The following is a 17947-nucleotide window of genomic DNA, read 5'->3' as shown; positions in this document are numbered from 1 at the left end:
TTGAGTGCGCAGAGGCCTAGTAGTTCTTAACTGACTGCGCAGACCCTTGCAAGTGAGTGCGCAGGGCGAGTTGAGTCTGTAACCATTGGAGAAGTAATAAAGAGAAGTTTCATATCATTTCTGTGTATCTTTTTCCTGTTTTGTGCATTGAATGTATTGGGTATAAATTGCAATTTCACTGTTTATATGGTGTGCAAACTTATATGATTGTGTTGATTAAGTGAATATAAGATAAAGTATTTGTTACACAAAGTTAACTAACAATTATAAGAAGATAAGTAAGATTCGTGGTGTAACTTGGGGAAATAGCGCAGATTGCTGCTTTGGCAATGCGAAAGCACCTCAGCCCCTGGTTAGGGCCACGTGAAGGCAATTATAATGGATTGCAAAGGTCTCGCAGGTCAGGTGAATGCACAAAGTGACCTGCGTGAAGGTGTTCACAGTTGGACTAAATCAACTCCTCAGACATATCAAGGATGCGGAAACTTGGTTCCAACATCCCCCCATATTGCTTCAGGTGAGACCTCAGTCCGCACACCGCGCGCTGTTGCCGAAAGGGCTAGTAGTGTAGGGATTTGTTTGGCTAATTAACTCTGAACCTTGGTTAGGCCCACTGAAGCCAACAAATGGTTCTATTGCCGAGACCAGAATCTGCATAGATATGTCTGATGTCGTATCATTGGAATCCAACTAAGAAGGAAATTGAAGGTTGGTTGGACAAGAGGATTCATTACGAAGTTTGTGGTAAACACTTCAGTTAGCTATAGCAAGGTAGAGCGACACTTTCTCAAAGGACCGCGAGGTAAGTATGTAAAGTCTATGAATACTTGGATTAAAATGATATTGTGTGAAAAGAGGGTTATGCAATTACCTTTTTGTTTGGAGCTACGCGAAGCAGAGAAACCTACAGAAACGAAGGAAGTAAGGGACCAGAGAATAGCCCTTTGATTTCACCTCTATGAGGGGATGAGGAAGAGCTCACGAAGGTCTCTCTGCGAAGTGCGACCATCTGATAAGGCAAAGGATTCCACGCATACCACCCCCACCCACACCTCCACCAACTTCACCACCATCACCTCCATCTTTGCTTGTACCACCTTCGTCACCACCACGAGTCAATATGGCAAGCATGATAAAGTTTCCTGGGTTCAAGGTAGTGGGAAATGAGGATCCAAACCAATTTTTGTTTGTCATAAAAGCCGTATGGGAAGCGCATGGAGTTATAGATGGCAATATAAAGAAAGAAACATTGGTTAGCGCCCTGCAGGATTGTGTGCTGACTTGGTATATTAAGCATTCTAATGACAATCCAAATGCAGGGATCACAGATATCCAAATTGCGCTAAATAAGGAATTTAGCAGGCCGAAGTCAGAGTTGCAGTCGAACATTGGGTTCAAGGAGATCACGATGCTACCAAGAAAAACTCCTTTGGAGTTGGATCAGAGGTTGAAGTGTACAATTCGTGAAGCTAATATGAATCTGACCGATGGACATCACCACGAATGTTTTGTAGTGTCATTAAAGCCACATATGAGGAGCACGCTATCACAACAGAAGTTAACGACTTAGGCAGAGGCCTTAGAGATCGCGATGAGGCTGCATGAGACTGTTATAGACATATTTGGGCACATCAACCCCAAACTCATATTTCGATGATATTAGGGCTTATCAATCCCTAAAAGAGTTGTTTTATACCCTAAAGAAGCTTAGTCATCTGAATGCCTCATTCCCCAAAAGTTCCATCTTAGAAATCATCTAGAAAGTGCCTAAATTGAACCATATCTGAAAGCCCTATGTTAGGGTGAGATGCATCTCACCTGCTACACTGTCTAAGTGAGATGCATCACAGTTTGGCCCTTTAGTAAGTGCGATGGGCGAGGTTGGACAAAATTCCGGGACAGTTTGTGAGTTGGTTGCTCATGGAATCTTCTAGAAACTTCTCCTGTGCCACTTGCCTCTTTGAATTCGCCCAAGGATGACCAAGGGAACTAGGAAACCATCTCCAATTCCCCTCTCTTGTGGAGCTAATTTCAACAAATGGAATGACATTCATCATCCCCATTGATGACTCACCCACTTGCAATCATCTATAAAAGGATCTCCCATTCAAGAGATCAGAAGGTTGAATTATTCTGAGTTGTAAGGAAGTGCTGCTAGTTTCAGTATTGAGGTGTGAGCATTGTGTTATTTTTGGTGTGTTCTTGCCGATTCATGAGGTGAAGAAGGCTTGAAACTGGGAGGATGGCACTGGATCAAACTTCTTATGGATTGTAATTCTCATTGATATCAATAAAGTTCTTCAATATTTTTGCCAATTGATTGTGTTAACTGTAAATGCATTCATTTGTTTATCATATTTCTAATTCTATGATGTTTATGTTGTGATGGATCATTATGCTTTGACAGGTCTTTGTTTCTGTAGCTGTGCAGGTACTCTCCAAGCGTGTTAAGTACGGGGAGGAGTTATGGGATCAGCTAAAGAAGAGGGAGATCAAGCGAGGATTCAAGTGAAAGTTACAAGTTGGTCTTTCATAATCTCTTTCTTTTCTGTCACTCATAGGAAATATATTGAATTGCTTTAATTGTTGTTTCTAGGTTAGCTACCAAACCTAGAGGGTTAGTCATTCGACAAGACACTAATTTTCCCAGAAAAAAATTTGTAACTCCATTGGGGAGACCATATGATTGTTTCTTGCTATTTGTTGTTCTATTTTGAATTATATAAACTATAGACAGAGTTTGAAGCTAGCAACGAAGCTTTCGAACTACTCTTGTTATGCAATTGCGTAGTAGATAAACTCTGCTTCAGTCAATCTCTGGTTTATTTTATGAATTAAACATTTGACTTGCAAACACATCTAGCTGCCCTTTTGGTAGCTCAGTAACCTCTTAGGACATTCCATCATACTTTGCTTATCATTGTTCATTAAAACCAAGCTTGATCCATTGAAAACTACTGCAAATTTGAGCCAAAACCATTCTTAGAAGCACTCCCTGACCTTCACACTGTCTTCCACTGTGACTTGATATGCATCTCAATTCCCGAGTATTAAAAGTGCAATGCATCTAATTGTCTGCAAAGGCCAGGTGTGATGATTGATTGAACTCAATTTCCCATCTAGGAGTTGAGGGTTTTTGACTAGTTTTCAGACTTGTTTGGTTGCTTGCTAAATTTGAACAATACCTCATCATTGAAGCCAACTTACACCACTTAGATTAGCCTCAATTTACATTAGGATTGGTGAATGTTTTTGTGTGTTTGTTTTTTCATTTACAATCCATTGTGAAAAGTAGTGATAGTCTATTTGTCGTTTTCGATAGAAAAGTGTCGTAAAGTCTTCCATTTTCGTCGAAAAAGTGAAGTGTCGCAAAATCCTCCTTCATAACCTATCGATTAAACTATTCTTGATGCATTTGATTTGATTTGAGTTCGTTCAAAGTGTCGAAAATATATTTCTTCAAGTTTGAAAGTGTTGTTTTGACTCTTCCTTTCTCTCTTTGAAGAAAAATTGTTGAATTTGTCATTTTGGGTGAAACATTTTGAGTCATTGTTGCATTTAGTTTTCCTTCTTGAATCATTCACATTAAGGAGATCTGAAAACAAATACATGCATTTGAATTTTGGCATTTTTGGTTTGTGTGCAAAAAGATGATTTAGGGAAATTGCATTAGTGAGTGCTCTTTGCTGTTTTCTTTAAAAGTGCTTCTATGCTCTATCCCTTGTAGTTAGGATTTTCTTTGGTCAAATAAATGAAAAGATTGCTCATCATTTTAGATTGCATCTTTAGGAATTTCAGATCACATTTTGCAGTGAACCATCAAAGGAAAACTTTTAAGAAAGATCAACTTTAAAATGAACTTCAATTAACTTAACATCGCTTTGGAATCTAATGCAACACATTTAGAGGTCTAGGCTAGAGACATGTTCCGACGTCGTTAAACCTAGTGGCTATCGTTTTCATTGAAGGTTGGGTGATTCCTCCTCTTTGATATGACAAGTGCTAGCACGGACTTGTGCTCCCATACCGTCGCGTATATATTGGGAGACCACAATAGGCTTACATCTTTTATCCATAGGAAACCAAGTCTGTTTCCTTATCGATTGCAATGCACTGAACACAACATTCGGGAAGATTGACTGCTGTACATAAGTCCTTGGTAATCTCTCTTTAATTTATCACCAAGGTGTATATTGCAATTTTGTGATTGGTCTGGTAAACCTTTTTGTCTAGATTCTCTAGAGTAGTCAATTTCGTTCCTTTTCAACTCTCTAAAAGAAAAGGTCCACCTGAGCACTTGTTCTTTCAGGCTCATTAAAAATTGAAGGCGACTAGAGTCATCTTTAGCTTTTTCTCGACTCTTTAAAACTGAAAAAGCAAAGTTGTGTCCAAGTGTTGTTAAAATTAATTGACCGTGAATAACATCCCTATTCCTTAGTTGATCTTAGGTTGAAACATATGGCGACAAATCTGGAGTCCACCGATCAAGGAATTCCTTTTAATGGGAATCCTAGTCCTTTTCCTTCTTTCGGAAATATTGGTGCTCCTTATATGGCTACATTCCCTTCCAGGATTTACCATTGGCTTGCCAGTATGGTTGTTTTCAACCTCTTTGGTTCAAAATGTTGTGATTTCTCCGCTATCGAGTATACCTCCTGTTAGTGTCGGTCTTGAAAGCCCTCCATCAGTGATCAAAAAGCTTTTTGCATTTGCATTAGTAGGTGTCTCATCAGTGTCAAATCTTGCATTCCATTAGGCATGCCATAAACCTGATGGAGGAGTTGGTCCATTATACCCCTCTTGGCTTTGCTGGATCAGGTCATATCAATTGTTAAGTTTTTTCAAGCTTGTCTTGTTTTGTCTTGGGGTCCAAGGTCCTAGGTCTAGGGTTTTGGTCATTTATCTCTGCAAGGTCATGTCTTTGGAAATCCATGAGTACTCAGCAAGCCAGAGGGAGGATTGTAAACATGTTTCTTTGATATTTTTATCTTGTACAGTGAATTTTCACCTTGGATTTAAAAACTCTGTTTTTAAAGCCAAGGTCATTTTTTTCGGTTTTTGTAAATAAGTGATGAAATTTCAAAAATCTTCAGTGGACAAAATGCAACCCTGGTCCCCTTGTCAAGGTCCCTCAGATGATCTACCTACAAAAAGAATCAAGTCAAAGCACTCAATGAGTTAAATTCAGGATAAAGGAAACCAAAGAATCAGTGTTTTAAAAAGTGTCAAAAATAAACTTTATAAAGTGGGTTTATGGATGAAATTTTTTCAAATGGAGTTTATAAAGGTTCAACTTCCCTCCTTTTACTCTCATTGTGCATCCCAACGCTTGAAAGAGAGGTTTGAGAGAGTGATTGGAGAAAGGAGCAAAATTACAGTGATTTCGGGCAGCAGAGTGGTGCGCGACCCGTCAAAGGAGGTGCGCGACCTGTTGGGCGGTGCGCGACCCGTCCAGAACTCCTCCGCAGTTCAGAATTACTACGGGCGCGACCCGTTGGGAGGTGCGCGACCCGTTGGGAGGCCTGCGCGACCCGTTGAACCGCTTGCCTGCAAACTTCAACAAAATTCCTCAATCTCCCTTCAAATCATCTAAATTGGTCGAGGTAGGCTCTTTACACATGGTTTTTGAGGATGGTGATGAATATAAGGCTTTATGCTATGATTTTAATCTCAAATCATGCAAATGAAAAGACTTATATGGCTGCAATATTCATGTGCAAACTGTGCTAGGGTTTATGGTGTTTCAAGCTGTTTTTCCTTTGGTTTGTTTCCCTCCCTTCCCTCTTGCTCACATTCATATGTACATCTCATTTTCCCCCATGTCATTTTATAAATGAAATGAAAATCTTTCCCCATCCCTAATCACTAAAAATAAAAAAAAATCCTACCCCTCTCCCAAAGAATCAAAAAACAAAAATTCAAAACCCTAATTCCCTTCTACCATATGCATGTGCAAAATAATAGAAACTGTTGGTAAATATGTCAGCATATTTTGTGCATGGTTTCCCTTTTTTCCCTATTAAACATGTATACATATATTCCCATGTTCACTTTTATGCATGTTTTTCCCATATGCAATAATCTTTGTAAATGATTTCCCTATTACAAATATGTCTTCCAAAATGCATAATGATTTGCAAACTTTCCCTTGAAATTCCCTGTTATTTTTATATATTCCCATTCCTGGTTAAAAAGTTCCCTCCCCTAACATTCCCCTCATGTCTTTTTCCCCTTGAAACAGCATAGAGTTCAGCACTTTTTGCAGGCAGAGACAACAGTTCAGTTTGTCCACTTTGCTCCAAAACCATGTCAGAAACCGAAACTTATGAGCAAAGTGATGACCATTCATCATCTACAGAGGCTGAGGTATAGAGGAGGCCTCGTAGAGGGGGTAAGGGAGGACATCATAAGCGGGAGGAGCCTACTTCTTTGGCAGAATTACAGGCCTGTCCTATGGCAGTGACTTGCTTTCAGTACATGTCTTGCTATCAGTTTTGTGAGAGGATCTCTCGGATTCAGCACCATAGAGAGTTGGCCCACCTCTTTGTTTTACATTTGCATGATGGACATGTCAACCTGACAGGGGTAGGTTTTACATTGACTCCCGAGGTGATCTCACAGGCTACAGGGATACCGAATGTGGGTGAGGTGTGGCCTAAGCGCAGATTGCTAGATTTTGTTCACTTTGAGCCCTATGTCCGGCCATCATTCATGAGACATGTGTCAGGTGTTTTTCCATTCAGGTTTCTCCGGAGCGAGTATGCTCCCATCATGAGGCTTATTATGCACTATTTTACCTGTGAGGGCAGATTTTCACAGGTGTACTCTTATCACATTCGCCTTTTGATGCATTTCACCCGAGTGAGGATGATGAACATCCCGGTCTCCTTCTTTCATAACATTCAGAGGATGGTGCCCATGTTGCAGAAGAAGACCCCGGCCCAGCAGTACAGGAGCTTATGTCATTATGGTTTGATTCAGCTCATAGTTTTGCATCAGTTGACTCAGCAGGGCATCTCATGGGAGGAGTTCATTTCCCGTGAGATTTTCACAGCATCATCCCAGCCACATCCTGAGGTCATTCGGGAGGAGGGAGGACCATCTCAGCAGCCCGATATTCCGGTCACTCGACATGTCAGTTCTTCACCTCAACTTACCTATCAGAAAGGCCCGAGGGCCTTATTTGCAGCAGCCAGGCGAGTACTATCTCCACAGCAGGTGGAAGGGGTCTCACCTTCATCGTCAGCACAACGAGTGTTATCTCCACATCAGGTGGAAGGGGCCTCGCTTTCTTCACCAGCACAGGTACCAGAGAGGGGCAAGCAGCCCATGATTCATGAGGGTCCATCAGGAGTTCCGGACACCGAGGTGATTGATCTTGAGGCCAGTTCTCCTAGCCGAGAGGCAAAGGAGATCATTCAGCATCTCAGGGCCGAGAATGATGTTTTGCAGAGGAGACTTGAGGGTGCCCAATGGACCATCACCTACCTGGAGTAGCGGAACAAACAACTAGAGGAGGAGAAAGTTCTTGATGAGCTATGGAGGATTCGTAGTGACCGAGTCCTAAACCGAAGGAGGCCCGGTGATCCTTTGCCTGCTGACCGTGAGTCTATGCTTATCCAGGTCAATGCACATTTAGAGAGGCTGTTGGCTAAGGCCAACCAAGAGAAGAAGTTGCTGAGAAACATGAAAAATCACTATTGGGCAAGGATGCATGTCTGCAAGGCTAAAATGAAAGTTTTTCAAAGGAGGTTGACCGAGGCACTAAAACGGAGAAGAAGGCCAAATCCCCTCCGTATCTTGGCTGAGGCTTCACTCAAGGATCATGGCACCCACTAGCCTAGCTACAGCTCAAATCCCAAAAAATTCTGAAAATTTTGGGTAATTTTGATGATTTTGGAAATTTACAGGTTTTGGCTCCTCAACGGGTCTCACCCCCGGTGAGACCCTTTGTCATGACAACTCCTTTTCACAAAAAGTCAGCATTTCCTGATTTTTCATGCAAAGTTACATATGCCTGTGGATGGACTTGAGTTTTTATGGAGTTTTGGGCCTCCAAAAGGTCAAAATACATGCAAAATTTGACTTTCTGCCCCCTTTTTGAGTTGTAGAAACCAGTCTTGGGAGAATTAATTTTTGACAGGGCAAATGACCTCCAAATTCAAAAATTCCAGTTGGGTTGGAAAGTAGACTCACAGACCTTTCCAACAAGCCCACGTTTTCTCAATTATGATACCAGGAAGGCCTCCAAACAGAGCTGCCAATGTGCGCGACCCGTTGAGAAAATGTGCGCGACCCGTTGAGGAAATTTTGCCAGATTTGACCAGTTCAGCCCAGAAAACGCAGTTTGGCTCCAGTTTTACTTTTTGAGGTTTGATGTGGTCCTCTTGGATGTAATTGTGACACTTTTTGGATACCTTTACTCTTGTTTAACTCTTCTAGAAGATTCTCTCATGTAAAGGGTAAAAATTGAATGTATGAACTGGTTTCCAAGTTTATAGAGGCAAGTTGTTTTGACTGCCTATTTTGTAGTGCTTAGTTTAGAAGTGGTTCAAACAGCTCCTAGGATAGTGAGATCGACCCATGGAGGCAGGGAAAGAGGTTAGATCATCTATATTATGTACTTTCTTGCTCATTTTCATGGTTGGACTCTTGAGGGAGCAGCTATCATTGTATATTTTCACTGTATCTCTGCAATTTTTGGCTAAGGAAGACCATGGTTTTGCAGTCATCTTTGGGATTCTTGTGGACTCATGTGCTGATGGTGTGTTTCTCCATGTTATTGTAAGCTTTGTTATGTGATTCATTTCCTTTCTATACTTCTGCATATTAAACAAATGAAGTGTTAAAGTAAGAATTCATGCTTGCCATGCTCTGCTTTTAAGTTTGTTTAATTTCGATGTTTTCTACTGTCTAAAGAGAATTCAAATTCATTGTTTTCTCTCTTTAGCCTTCTTATCTTTCATTCCTAACCATCCACTTCAGTCAAAGACATCAGCATTGTCTCCTACCTCGCCCCAAGGAACCCCCTGCAGAAACTGTGTCCAATCCTCTTACCCAAAATTGCCCTCTCCTCAATTTGCCACCAAAAACCCAAAAACCCCAAAATCAATCTTTTTGATCAGTTTACTAGCCTAATATCAGTGTTACCTTGTTGGTCATCTCATCCCATTGAAGATTTACCGAGATTGACCGGAGAGAGCCTTCTCCTGCCCCGTAGGGCTAGCTACGAGGCTGAATGGTTTGATGTAGCCTTGAGGTTTGCCTTTCTCAGCCTGAGGTGAAATTTCAAGCGCTAACAGGGTAGTTGAGAACCACCCCATGAAATAATTTAGAAAGGAAACATACGCACATCCATCCCTACGTCAAGACTTCTCCTATAACATACCCACTCAGATATGTCTCCACTTTGAAGTGCTATTGTAAGTTTGGTAATGCCAAAACCAATAATTGAATGATCTTCTTCTTTAACACCTTAAAGGCCCTCTATTGAACCTTTCCTCACGAGAAACTCTTACCACTAATTGTAATAGCATGGAGTGGTGATGCTACTGATGAAAATGGGGCTATGAAGTTCCTCATGAAAAGTGTTACCCCAATGAAACTCCTGACCTTAGAAACATTAGTAGAAACTGACCATTTCATGATGGCCTCCATCTTGGTAAGATATATCTTTAACTCTCCTCCACCCATCCATACTTGAAATACACCAAAAACTTCTTTGAAAACTCACAATTCTTGATATTTTCCTGTAGTTGGTGCTTCATCAATGTCTCTAACCTACATGAAATGTGAGATGCGACCCATTATTAAAATGGCCATGTGAGTTTATTCCTCTAGTTTTTCTAGTATAAAATCATCGATATTGATGAATCAACTCACATTACCATTTTACTAATGGGTCACATCTCATTTCACACATATTATCTTATGTATATATAATAGATCATTATGCTCATTATTAAACTTGTTAATATATCAAAATTGAAATAAAACCAACCTGTATCCTTTTAATATTAGATTAATCATTCAATAAAAGAAGATTTGAGAGGAAAATGAGGTTACATTCTAGTAGCATAGAACTTCCATGGAAGATAAACAAATGAAACTAGTTGATAAAAATGATCTCAAGCTAATGATCTCCACTAGAATCAAATAATACGAGAATTGCATTTTTCTCAATAATCACAATTCCCAATAAACAATTTGGTGTTAGAAACGATGACATAAATCTTGTGCTTATTCTCCAATATAATAGATAGTAGAACATTGGAATGCAAAGGTGGATGAGAGAATGCACACTAGAGTTGAGTACTTGTATTTTTCTATAAACTCAATATTGCGCCCTAAAATCAAAAGTGTTATATAATTCCTAAAAGTTGCATTTTATACCATTGCAAAAAATAGTGTTAAAAGGTGAATTTATTTCATATGATATATCATATCATTACCTCAACCTAACTTCAATATATTAACTTGAAGATAACATTCATTTGTTCAACATAACTAGTGAATGGAAAAAGTCAATAAAATATTCAACATGAGCTTTATTTTACATCATGTGGCTAGAATGCCCTTGTTGGTCTGTCTTCAACTCTGACTAAGTGTTGATCTATTAGCCATTTATATGTGTATTATCTTGTTTCTATAATTTCCGTTTGTTTCTCTCCAACTCATCCTCTTGATTTCATTTGGAATTCTTGTTTACTTACCTAAGCCATGAAACCTTGTTAGCTAAGATCTAATGCTTTAAATGGATATTTTACAATAGAAAATAATCGACAATATGCTAAATTCATGAAGAGATAATTTGAAATATATACTAAGTTTGATAAGGAAAGTACTGAGCATGTTGGTGACTTAATTTGTAATGGTAATTTTTATGCAAACGAAATATTATGAAGATTTTTGTAGGAATATACACGGTAAGTTCCTCAGACAGAACACCAAAGTACACCGCTCACAAACAGATCACAGATCAATACACTAGTATTCTTGACGTGGTTAAAACCATCAAAGAGGGAAACAATCAACAGCCTGAGCCAACGCAGCCACTTCATGCAATTTATTAATAAAAGAATGAAAATTTACATAAGCTTCTCTCATGAACGGTTACCCTACAAATGACCCTCCATGCTCTTTAAATAGAGATCATGGACCAATCAGGTTTAAGCCATGGATCAAGTGTCGGTAATAACGAGGAGAGAATCAACCGTCGGATCACTACATATCGTGACCGCTAGATTGTAAGTTACAAAAGTACATAGTAAAGAAACACACTTTACCTGACTCTACACTAGACCAAGTTATACTTAACTATTTCCTATGTGTCGGAATATCCTAACATCCCCCTTTAAGAACAACTTGGGATAGGATTGAAGGATGTACAAATATGACACAATAGGAGAAAGAAGGAGGCATTAGAGCCTATCCCCCCTTAGTGACAACTTCCTGAACTCCAACCATAAATCGAAGTTTAGTAAACTTCGCCTTTGTGAGAGCCTTTGTAAAGATGTCTGTAACTTGATCATCTGTTAAACAATATTGCACTTCAAGAACATGGTCATGAATGAAATTTCTAATGAAGTGCATGTGCAGTTCAATGTGTTTGCTACGCTGATGATGGATTGGATCTTTGCATAGTTGAATGGAACTTTGATATTCACACCAAAGTGTAGTCAGATGTTGTTGCTGAAAGCCAAACTCTGACAGGATCTGATGAAGCCATATGTAATAGCCCAAAATAAACATGTAATTAACCAAGTAATTTATATTCAACATGAGATTATCACTAATTAACTTCAAGTTCAAAACTATGGGTAGAACCCTTACCTGTGATTTTGGTTGAAGTCTGCTAACTGCAACAAGGTTTTGGGGATGACTCTCCACCCAACCGTAGGCTCAATTGCGCAAGGTCTTGCTACAACTGGCCACCCCCAAGCCCTCAATCAACGTACTACTGCCAGTGAATCCTATGTCTTAGAACACTATTCTCCCAAGAGAATGAATGATAGAATCTTGGAATGATGGAATGCCTTCCATCTTCCTCACCATCTAATAAATAGAGCAAACATTGGAAGGGGAACCACATGCACACACTCCATGTGTCTACATGAAACTTTATTGCTTTCTTGTTTTATTTCTTTTTGATAGCTTTACTGATTTTTTCATTGTTTTCTTGTTTTATTTCTATTTATTTTTATTTAGAGCTCTAGTATGGTTATTTATTATTTATTACTATTTTTTTTTATTCATTGTTTATTATTTATTTTCTTGTATTTTTTTTAATATTATGGTTATTTATTATTATTATTTATTATTATTATTATTATTATTATTTTTATTATTTATTATTTATTGTTAAAGGATTTATTATTTATTATTTATTATTAAGGGAGGGACATTACATACTCTCTCGCTTTAAGGAACTTTGTCCCGAAGTTAAGTTGAATTATTATTATTACTATTACTATTTATTATTATTATTATTATTTATTACGTCATGTTCGCCCAACACCCTTTGTTGAACTAGTATAACCAGTAGGCATCGAAAGTTTCACAACACCCGGGAAATCTCAAGGAATCTCGGTCCTTTTTCCCACTTTTAGAACCAGGCATAAGCCTCCCGGTCTGTATCCTAGTCCAAGGCTGGCCCCAAGGCTCGCGCCCGACTCAGACCTCATCTGCCCCAAGGCAAGCATCCGGTACGGTACTCAATGACTCTGGGCATCTCACAAGGCTGGCCCACTCCCTCCACAACTACTAAGGTGCACAGCCCCAGGCATCGAAGTCCTTACACCCCCACCAGACTTCGGCATCCCAATCCAATCACAGGCACCTAGCCTAGAACATCAGGCACTTGGCCTCCTCAAGATGGTCCCATAGCCCTTCAAGAGTTATCCATTATTCTCCCTCGTGCATATGGGCTCGCACGAGAGCATTAAATAACCAGCCCTCATGGCCCATTGCGGAGTCCTGTCAATCATCACACCTCAACATGCAACAATGCATTAGCTATACCATCATAGTATCATAGAAAATAATCCACATGCCAAGTCTTGCATATCATTATGAGAACATTCATCATTGTGAATTGCGTGCTCATGCATGTCATAAATTTGTATGCAACTATTACATGCTTCACCTCATGAAATACCATCATAGGTTATAACATGAACATATTGCATCAAAGATATATCATGACTTCTCATACTAAATGAACCACATGTCAATAACCTCATATTATAGCATAGTAATTCCTATGCATATCATATCCATCATGAGTATTCAACCTTAAATACCTATCATCACGTAGTAAATGAATATTTCAACATCATAATACCTATGCATATCATCATCATCATAAGGATACATCATCCCTATTGTAATAACTATATAAATATGAACCACATGTGCATGATCACCCTCATACCATCATATCATGAATCATCATCAATATGAGAAACATCTCAATACTCATCAAATATAGAATAATACTCTATAAGCATTCTTATCATGATTCATCAGAGAAATCAATTTTATTTTCTTTACAAACATTCAACTATGAACTAAGATTATTCAACATCCATCTAAGATCTATGTTATCTCATCAGTGTTATTAGTGTTATGTTTTCATTAAGATACCAATTACTTTCTCAATAATCATTTCCAATTCCATTTACACCATACGTATAATCAACTAAGTACATCGTTAAATTTCACATGAGCCTCATCATCTTGAGTCTTAATCTTTCATCATATATTCTTCCTTCCCTAAGAAAATTCTGGTGAAATTCATTGTTAAGATATTACTAGTCATACAATCATTATTTAAATCAAATTAAAATTCCTTGGTTTTACATCCATTTACCCTTTGGCTTACCAATTCCAATACCGCTTTATGCAATTGCATATAAACACTAGGTCATCTTGATTTAATTTTATATCATGCTTAATTTACTTGCATGAGGGTTTGTTGATCCATGTTGACTTATACATATATCACTTAATAATTATCATTTTCATCCACAAAAATATTTTCTTATCTCGTCAAGTTCCTATCTCAATACCACTTGATTGCTCTATTGCATATTCACCCTCCTTCAGGTTGGACAACAGACTCTTGCTCATTAAATATTATCTTTATTTTAGATTTTGAAACAGTTGGAAACACTACTACCATCATTGTCCATGAAAAATTTAAATGTGTGGTGTTATGTGGAAACAACCTCTTTTAACGTTATGGGAACAAAACTTGATAAGTTTCTCTATGAGAAGTCCTACTCATGAAACAATGAGTGCAAATCAGTCAAGTACAACCTCTATTAATTGACTCTCACTTCTTTTGTTAGTATTTACACAATCCTTCTCAAGGTACCCTTATAAAATTTCTAGCAACATTTCTTCCTATACTTCACTATTATTTTACCATTTAAACATCTTCCTCGTTTATCATCACTGGTCATTATGAAAATTCTCAACTCACATACTCTTACCATTTTCTAAATGTTGTTTCATAAAATGAACAGTGCTATAATCAACTACAATCAACTATAATCAACTAAAATGGCATAATGATGCATGAGAAAATCAATGAGGAACTAATGAATGCACCAAACTTTAAGTTATACCAACGTTAGTCTGCTGTCAAGAAATCTGATTGTTGTAGCTTATTGCCAAGAATATATCAGTCCTTAGATACCAAAATTCAATAACTAATTAAAGCAAAACTGCAATGTGATGTGAGTCACTAGATGATCCAATCAGTCCACCATGAATTTTGAAATTATATGTCACACCAATATTAAGTCTACAGATTGAAATTCTGTGCTATAGAGTGAAATATTTTGAGTATCTGTTTAAGCAATCATAACTTATGTTAGAAGAAAGATGTTAAAAAATTAAATGGACTGCTTTTAACAAAATAAATCGTTAAACAAATTTATTGAATGTATCTTGAGATTCTTATGGCCATTAAATGATTACTCTAAGGGCTTTAAGAAATCAAACAACCAAAGAAATATTCCAATAGAAACACACCATAAACAAGAAGAGACACCACCACCCGACCCAAAACCAGATCGGATGACTGGGAAGGTTATCCCTCCCCAAAACACAAAATAAAATCATTTTATTAATAAGATGGCTCGCCTGCAAGCGCACCTGCGAAGGCAACACCATATCAAACCGTTAGCAAAGCTTTAATAGCTACCGGGTTTTACATTCATTAATTACAACATAAAGATCAAAACAAAACTAGGAAACTCTAAACAAACCTATTTGCTACAATATATTTTAGCTATAATGATTTTAGCGCGTTGAATTGTTGAGGAGAGAAGGAGCTTCTTTTGGTGCTTGGACTTTGAATAGATATGAACTTCATTTTAGGTAACCTTGTGGATGATATTTATTTGCAAATGGCTGTAACCTGGATGCTACACAAGGAGATTACACAAAACCTAAATTCCAAAGCTTTTTCCACCGGGTGAAATATTCCATGAAGCTAAACACCCAGCAGGATCATGCAAACCGCTTTTCAAAGCCAACAGAGACTTCATTTCATTATTAAAGAACTCAGTATGCTCTTTTGCATAATACCCGTCAATGTCCTTTCCTGCTTCAAGGAACTGTATCTGTATTTCATGCCACTTGTTTTCTTCATCGTGGTTACGATCATTTTATCTTGGCACCTAGTATGTAGGATCTTCGATCCAGTTATTGACTTTAAAGAACACAAAGACTCAAGTGGCAGTGGTCCCAACTGCCACTTGAACTCAAAACATTGTACGACTGGCTTAAAGTTCATTACACATCAATCTTCTAGGAGAATTTGATTTACATGCATGATACACGCACTATTGTTCAGATTGAAAATGATGTTTAGCAAAACACCTTGAATATGAAAACCATGAAATTTCATTTCGCTATATTCAAGCATAAAAGTGCGAGAACTTACCAGCTTATCACGATAAATACCATGAAGCCTCAAATTTTGATTCACCTTCTGTGTGATATACATTATTTCTATAATTAATTTATAACAGTAATGATTGTAATCCACCCTATACCATGTGAATGTGAATATAAAACTGCCCTAGTTGCCTATTGCTTTGAATATAAATGATCGGAGATTGTGTAAAGAAGGACTCCGGCAACGAAGCGCTGAGGATGTATTCTTTCCTCAATCCCCATAGAAGATACAAATCCATAACAAGTTCAAGTCTATTGGAAAGACCTAGACAATAATGGAAAAATCGTTGTAGCAGGAAGGATCTTTGAAATTATGTATGCCCAAAACTTACTAAAGAGTCTATGAGTTGTATGTTTTTTTTTTACCACTATTGTCTGAATGAGAATTATGTTGAACATATCCTCTCTTGACAGTTATGAACTGACAGGAACAAAATTAAGATGGTAAGTTAAATGGTAAGTGGCATTAATGATAACTTAGATCAGATTTTCCCTTAAATTAGAAAAATCAAAACTCGTGAGTGGATCGAAACAAATTTTCCAAATATACATTTTAAACATTTATCATATCATAGTCTCTCTACTTTATTGTGAACCCTAAGAGAAAAATCATAGGCTCAAACCCTATTCTGAATTCCAACCAAAAAGAACTTACATTTTCCTTTATTAGCTATCCCATTAGTTTGATTAAAAAAATATGGCATGATCAAGTAACTTGACAAAGACAAATTAAACTGTAAGTAAGGCATTTCTTCCTGTGTTGTTTCTTGGTGGATATAATCTTTTATATGCACACACACTTTCCTGACAAAATACAATTAGGCTGAAAATAGAACAAGTGTTACCTTCTTTAAAAAAATTTGAGATAATCTGATAATTATGAAACATCCATCTCAACAAAACCATAGCTCAGCAAAAGGTTAAAACACCCAGAAAAGAGGAATGGAAGTCCTACAACCCCACTCATCTTGGAAACATGGCAATAGAAAATAATTTATTTGATGAACAATAATGCTCAATACATGAGTTTGTACTTGCTACTTTTATGAATAATTATGTGTATAGCGAGGGTTTGTAGAACAAAAAAAAGACATGCAGCCTCCCGGAAGTAACGATCCTGTAACTTTCAAAACAAGTCGAGTTAAAAAAACCCAACAAAACATTTTTTTTTTTAAGATGCCCATAGCCCTAAGGGTTGAAACTTTCCTCTGATACCATATGTAACAGCCTAAAATAAACTTGTAATTAACCAAGTAATTTATATTCAACATGCAATTATCACTAATTAACTTCAAGTTCAAAACTATGGGTAGAACCCTAACCTGTGATTTCGGTTGAAGTCTGCTAACTGCAACAAGGTTTTGGGGACGAATCTCCACCAAACTGTAGGCTTAATTGCACAAGGTCTTGCTACAAATGGCCACCCCCGAGCCCTCAATCAACGTACTACTGCCAGGGAATCCTCTGTCTTAGAACACTATTCTCCAAAGAGAATGAAGGATAGAATCTTGGAATGACAGAATGCCTCCCATATTCCTCACCATCCAATAAATAGAGCAAACATTGGAAGGGGAACCACATGCACACATTCCATGTGTCTACATGCAAATTTATTGCTTTCATGTTTTATTTCTTTTTGATAGCTTTACTGATTTTTTTACTGTTTTCTTGTTTTATTTCTATTTATTTTTATTTAGAGCTCTAGTATGGTTATTTATTATTATTACTATTTTTATTATTTTTTATTCATTGTTTATTATTTATTTTCTTGTATTATTTTAATATTATGGTTATTTATTATTATTATTATTTATTTATTTTTAAAGGATTAATTATTTATTATTTATTATTAAGGGAGGGACATTACACCATAGTTCTTCCTTACTAGCTTCTACGGCACCACGATACTCTGCTTCTGCTGAAGAAAGAGAAATGGAACTTTGTTTCTTGCAAGCCCATGTAATAGGTCCTGAACCAA

Source organism: Pinus tabuliformis, chromosome 4_2 (genome assembly GCF_031772625.1).
Source record: "Pinus tabuliformis cultivar Carrire ecotype Pingquan chromosome 4_2, CPIR1, whole genome shotgun sequence".
Lineage (NCBI taxonomy): Eukaryota > Viridiplantae > Streptophyta > Pinopsida > Pinales > Pinaceae > Pinus > Pinus tabuliformis.
This window is presented reverse-complemented; position numbering follows the sequence as displayed.